This window comes from Argiope bruennichi, chromosome 4, assembly GCF_947563725.1.
Source record: "Argiope bruennichi chromosome 4, qqArgBrue1.1, whole genome shotgun sequence".
In the NCBI taxonomy this organism is placed as follows: Eukaryota; Metazoa; Arthropoda; class Arachnida; order Araneae; family Araneidae; genus Argiope; species Argiope bruennichi.
In genome coordinates, this window is record NC_079154.1 from 120,379,583 (window position 1) to 120,386,758 (window position 7,176).

Consider the following 7,176-nt stretch of genomic DNA (forward strand, 5'->3'; position numbering starts at 1 on the left):
CATGCCCGCCACCCTCGTCGTTTTTCCAATAGGGTAGGCGCTCTCTGACATGTCCGCCACCCTCGTCGTTGTTCTAATAGGGTAGGCGCTCGCTGACGTGTCCGCCACCCTCGTCGTTGTTCTAATAGGGTAGGCGCTCGCTGACGTGCCCGCCACCCTCGTCGTTGTTCCAATAGGGTAGGCGCTCCCTGACGTGCCCACCACCCTCGACGTTGTTCCAATAGGGTAGGCGCTCTCTGACATGCCCGCCACCCTCGACGTTGTTCCAATAGGGTAGGCGCTCAATGGCATGACCGCCACCCTCGCCGTTATTCCAATAGGGTAGGCGCTCAATGGCATGCCCGCCACCCTCGCCGTTGTTCCAATAGGGTAGGCGCTCTCTGACATGCCCGCCACCCTCGTCGTTGTTCCAATAGGGTAGGCGCTCTCTGACATGTCCGCCACCCTCGTCGTTGTTCTAATAGGGTAGGCGCTCGCTGACGTGCCCGCCACCCTCGTCGTTGTTCCAATAGGGTAGGCGCTCCCTGACGTGCCCACCACCCTCGCCTTTGTTCCAATAGGGTAGGCGCTCAATGACATGACCGCCACCCTCGCCGTTGTTCCAATAGGGTAGGCGCTCAATGGCATGCCCGCCACCCTCGCCGTTGTTCCAATAGGGTAGGCGCTCAATGACATGCCCGCCACCCTCGTCGTTGTTCCAATAGGGTAGGCGCTCTCTGACATGCCCGCCACCCTCGTCGTTGTTCCAATAGGGTAGGCGCTCTCTGACATGTCCGCCACCCTCGTCGTTGTTCTAATAGGGTAGGCGCTCGCTGACGTGCCCGCCACCCTCGTCGTTGTTCCAATAGGGTAGGCGCTCCCTGACGTGCCCACCACCCTCGTCGTTGTTCCAATAGGGTAGGTGCTCTCTGACATGCCCGCCACCCTCGCCTTTGTTCCAATAGGGTAGGCGCTCAATGACATGACCGCCACCCTCGCCGTTGTTCCAATAGGGTAGGCGCTCAATGACATGTCCGCCACCCTCGCCGTTGTTCCAATAGGTAGGCGCTCAATCACATGCCCGCCACCCTCGCCGTTGTTCCAATAGGGTAAGCGATCAATGGCATGCCGGCCACCCTCGCCGTTGTTCCAATAGGGTAGGCGCTCAATGGCATGCCCGCCACCCTCGCCGTTGTTCCAATAGGGTAGGCGCTCAATGACATGCCAGCCACCCTCGCCGTTGTTCCAGGAGAGCAAGCGCTGACTGACTTGCCCTCTACTCTCGTCGTTGTTTAATTGAGTTGTACGAGTAGCATTCATGGATTTATAAGAGGTTGATGGTTGTTGTATTGAAACGTAATTTAATCTCGTCATTGCTCAAAGTGAGTAGCACTCGTCGATTTAAAAAGTTGATGGTTGTTGAATAGACTTGTTCGCTACTCTCATCTTTGCTCCCTTAGAGTAGCACGAGTTGCAATCAGATTTATAAGAGGTAGATGTCTGCTGAATTGACATGTCCGCTACTCTCGATGTTGCTTCAATAGACTAGCACTCATCGATTTAATAAGTGGTTGATGATTGTTAAATTGACGTGTCCGTCACTCTTGTTAATCCAATTGAGTAGCACTCATCTGTATATATGAGGTTGATTATTGTTGAATTTACATGTCCGCTACTCTCTTTGTTACTTCAATAGAGTAGCACGAGCAGCAGTCATCGATTTATAAGAGGTTGATTGGTTGTTAAATTGGCACGACCGTTACTCGTCGTTTTTCCTGTAAATTTAGCGCTCATCAATTTAATGGGATATTGATGGTTGTTGAATTTGCGTATCCGTTACTCGTCGTTGTTCCAATAGAGTTAGTACTCAACGCTTTAATGAGAGTTTGGTGTTTGTTGAATCGGTATATCCGCTACTCTAGTCATTGTTCCATTATAGAAAGCGTTCATCCCTCTAATGAGATTGGTTGTTGTTGAATTGGCATTTCCGCTATTCTCGTCGCTGTTCCAGTAGAGGAAGTGGTCATCACTCTAATGAGAATGATTGGTGGTTGGTGAATTGATATTTCCGCTACTCTCCAGGTGGTTCCAGTAATCTTTCGTCACTTTAATGAGGGATAGATGGTTATTGAATTGGCGTGTGCACTACTCTTGCTGTTGTTCCAATAGAGTAAGCGCTCATCTATTTAATGAGATATAGATGGTTATTGATTTGGCGTGTCCGCTACTCTCGCCGTTGTTCCAATAGAGTAAGCGTTCATCGATCTGAGAGATTGATGATTGTTGAGTTGGCATGTTCGCTACTCTCATCGTTGTTCCAACTGAGTAAGCACTCATTGATCTAATGAAAGATTGATGGTTGTTGAGTTGGCATGTCCGCTACTCTCGTCGTTGTTCCAATAGAGTAAGCGCTCATCGATCTAATGAGATTGATACTTGTTAAATTGGCATGTCCGCTACTCTCGTCGTTGTTCCAATAGAGTAAGCGCTCATCGATATAATCAGAGATTGATGGTTGTTGAGTTGGCATGTACGCTACTCTCGTCGTTGTTCCAACAGAGTAAGCGCCCATCGATCTAATGAGAGATTGATGCTTATTGAGTTGGCATGTTCGCTACTCTCGTCGTTGTTCCAATAGAGTAAGCGCTCATCGATCTAATGAGAGATTGATGGTTGTTAAATTGGCATGTACGCTACTCTCGTCGTTGTTCCAACAGAGTAAATGCTCATCGATCTAATGAGAAATTAATGGTTGTTGAGTTGGCAGGTCCGCTACACTCGCCGTTGTTCCAATAGAGTAAGCGCTCATCGATATAATCAGAGATTGATGTTTGTTGAGTTGGCATGTCCACTACTCTCGTCGTTCCAACAGAGTAAACCTCATAGATCTGAGAGATTGATGATTGTTGAGTTGGCATGTCCGCTACTCTCGCCGTTGTTCCAATAGAGTAAGCGCTCATCGATATAATCAGGGATTGATGGTTGTTGAGTTGGCATGTCCACTTCTCTAGTCGTTGTTCCAACAGAGTAAACCTCATCGATCTGAGAGATTGATGATTGTTGAGTTGGCATGTCCGCTACTCTCGTCGTTGTTCCAATAGAGTAAGCGCTCATCGATATAATCAGAGATTGATGGTTGTTGAGTTGGCATGTCCACTTCTCTCGTCGTTGTTCCAACAGAGTAAACCTCATGGATCTGAGAGATTGATGATTGTTGAGTTGGCATGTCCGCTACTCTCGCCGTTGTTCCAACAGAGTAAACCTCATAGATCTGAGAGATTGATGATTGTTGAGTTGGCATGTCCGCTACTCTCGCCGTTGTTCCAATAGAGTAAGCGTTCATCGATCTGAGAGATTGATGATTGTTGAGATGGCATGTCTGCTACTCTCGTCGTTGTTCCAATAGAGTAAGCGCCCATCGATCTAATCAGAGATTGGTGGTTGTTGACCTGGCATGTCTGCTACTCTCGTCGTTGTTCCAACAGAGTAAGTGCTCATCGATCTAATGAGAGATTGATGGTTGTTGAGTTGGCATGTACGCTACTCTTGCCGTTGTTCTAATAGAGTAAGCGCTAATCGATCTAATAAGTGGTTTGGGTCATACACACGCAAGCGTACGAAGCGGGACTTTGATGAAAAAGTAGGTTTAGAAATGCTAATGTAAGTGCCTGAAGTCGTCTCGAAGTATGGCTTAAAAATGAAGTTCAAGAAATGTCAATTCCTAAAAATCAAAGTAGAATTTTTAGTAGAATCGTTGAAAACGGAACAATACGCCCGTCAGTGGTTCCTCGTGTTGGTTATTCTATTGTGCCTTTTCTCGTCCCTCTGAATCTGCGTTCGCATTGCTCCTGAATATATATATATATATATATATATATATATATATATATATATATATATATATATATATATATATATATATATATATATATATATATTATTTTGCCTATATTTAATTTTGTATACGTATTCTTTTCTGTGTCTCTCTGTTTGTTTTTAATATTTTTCAGGATCGCTATGGATATGAACACCGATGATGCCTGTCTGAAAATTAGAACAAAGAATGGTTTAAGGACGTGTTATGTGTTTGAAACTAGACAAGTTTTATTTGGAATTCCTCCAGAAGAGAACAGATATGATTTCTCAAGCAATTTGTATATTTGCATGATATGTATATGCGAGGTAACTTTTATTTTTGCTTTTTTCATAGCCAGTACATACTGTTCACAATATGGATTAATATCGTAACTCGTATAACTGTATTTTAAAATTTGGTGAAATGGGATTTGTGTTGATTATAAATTTTTTATGTAATATTTTGCAGATACAGAAAATGGTTCTCAGCCTTAAAATGGAACATTCCACCAGAAAAATTAGAGTACATCTTAAGGAATTTCAGAATTCGTAAAAAACATTTCTCCTATTTTTCTTTTACTAGCACGCTGAAGAACTGTTTAAATAAATTTGAATTTCTAAATGTTACAGAAGGAATATCTACAGCAGGAGTTGATTTTTCTTCATTGTCTTCTCCCGAATCTGTAAATTCTAAAACATCAACACATGATGACTCTCTGCCTCTACCTGCATCCAACTGCTCATCTGTTGAAGACAATAAACATCTCATATGTACTCCAGCAGTATGAACCCATGCCACAAATAATCGTCTGAAGACAACTCCCAAAGCAAAGAAAATAAACACTTTACTTTAAAGTGTTTTCAAATTAAAGAAACATCTATATGAAAATTTTACTTCTTTTCGCCTTTTGGGACAGCTACAAGTAAAATTGTCAGATAAGCCATATTTGTTTGAATTTATTCTATAACAACTGCATATGCAAGGGAGGTCAAACAAAGGTCGACCACAGAAAAGTCATTTGCACTCAATGTTTATTTACACGGGCCAAGTGCATATCGAATGCTACAAAAACACTTTGCTTTTCCAAGAAAAGCAATCTTACACAGGTAAGTTGTTAATATTTTCCAAATGTATATTAATTAGTTTGTTTAATACAGTATTCTGAGTTTGTATCATTCATAGAAAAGGAAAATTTTTACACCTTTTAATAACCATCCCAAAGTGGTCATGTTAAGCAGAGTCGACAGTAATGAAAAATATATGCCTGCGATAAACAAAAATATTAATCCTGATTATTTCATTATTTATTATTAATTTTTTTACTATTTCAGATATGCTTATAATGTTTCTAAAACTCCAAGATTTTGTCCAAATTTGATCAAATGATAAAAAACGCAATCATCTCGGATGAATGATTCGTAAAATTATGTGTTCTTTCACTTGATGTAATGTCGATAAAACCAGGATTAACATATACTACAGACTTAGATTGCGTCGATGGGTTCACCAGTTCAGACAGGAAAACGATGATAAACTACCTTTTGCAACTGAGGCACTTTTATTCATGGCACGAGTCAAAAATTGGAAACAGGTTATTATGAAATCTTTTTATAAATTTTTAGTATATATGCAAGTATAAATATATACATAGGAATATATACAAAATATATTAAAATTTTCAAATCATGCATATATTACCGTTCTTTTGATAATTTTTTACTCTTAAACCTGTATCTTAAGCAAAAAATTAAATTTTTGTTAATTTCAGGTATTATGTTATTATTTCACCTCCCCTACAATTTCAATTTAAAGAGTTTGGTAATAGAAGCAAGCGGCATTTTACATTCTTGTCAGGTAGAGGTTGTTTCTATTGTATGAGTCCAAGATTAGCAGAGTTTTATGATTTTTAATAATTGTATTTTACTGAACCATTGCACAGATTTTAATGAAGTATTACACAAATTTTAATGAACCATTACACTACTGTACAGTCTTATTCTAAATTGAAACTAATTTAATTCATTTCTTTAACTACTTTATAAATATTTTATTACACATTTTGTTTGTTTTTTCTTCCCTGCTTTATAATATGTGTATTCATGTTAAATTTCCAGGTCCAAGAAACAAAGGGCTTTTTAAAAACTTGAATGTGACAGCTGAAAATCCTAGCTTTATACGCAAAAATAAGAAAATTTATGCAATGTGTGATCCAACTCACCTTCTAAAATATGTAAGAAATAACCTGATGAATCACGATACTTCTTATAAAGACACGTCTATTGGAAATGATTCTGAAAACGTTATATCTCGTATAGCCTTTACAAATTGGAAACATATTGTTGAACTCTATCAGATAAATTCAAAAGAAGCAAGAACAAATCATTTTTTTTAAAACACCTTTTATTAATTCACCTAAAAAACAAAGTTTTTTCTCTTGCAGCTTTCATTGGGTCTTTAATTTTTACAATTTTAACAATTTATAATATTTACACAAACCAAAACTTAAAAGTTGAGTGTAATCATCAGTATTAACTGTTAAAACTTTTTATAATAAACATTATATTTTGTATTAAAACATTGATACCTATATTTAATATTTTCTTATATATTGATTGTAATTTCTTTGTTTTAGGAATTCAGTGTTTGCAGAAAGTTGACAAGGAATCAAATTGTAGTATCAGGGCATATGAAAATGAATGTGAAACTTGCAGCTCAGGTAAAACTCATTTTTTCCTCATTGAATACTTTTTTCTATTTACTGTAATTTTATAATTTCAGTTTTTAACTGAAGTATTCAAGCATATACTGATGAACCGTTTCATTTTTATTGTTTATTCTTTTAGGTACTAAGTCATGCGGTTGCGTTAAGTCTATATGTCACCGTCCAGAAAATTGAAAGTAATGCAATTGATACAGCACGTTTCATAAAGAAAATGGATGTACTGTTTCACACTTTAAATTCTAGGACTTTGAAATATTCACAAAAGGAACTATGTGAAGTCACAAAAGATAAATGCCACATAAAGATTTGGAAAGAAACTAAATCCTGGATTAAAACATGGGAAATACCCTCAAGTAAAGGAAAAAAAATGTTGCTTCGTGTAAAAACAGTTAGATTTTAACGATAAATGCATTCCTAGGAATTTCTGAAGATTTATTAAAAAATAATAAATGCATGCTAACTAATCGATTTAGCCAGGCATGGCAGAAAATACATTTGTATTCCATAAAACGCAGAGGAAGATTTATGGAGAAACCAAGTATATGCGAATTTAGGCATACTATTCAAAAAGTTATTATAACAAACTTTCTCAGACACTCGAGTGGAAAAAAATTGCCAA

General features: G+C 38.8%; 1 long non-coding RNA gene across 1 annotated transcript; it reads left to right on the forward strand.

Moving 5' to 3' along the window:
- The first annotated feature begins 4,470 nt into the window (after positions 1 to 4,470).
- Positions 4,471 to 5,681, forward strand: LOC129967010 (uncharacterized). Its single transcript, XR_008784338.1, has 3 exons — positions 4,471 to 4,941; positions 5,167 to 5,426; positions 5,604 to 5,681. It is a non-coding gene; the product is annotated as an uncharacterized LOC129967010 (long non-coding RNA).
- The last annotated feature ends 1,495 nt before the right edge of the window (positions 5,682 to 7,176 follow it).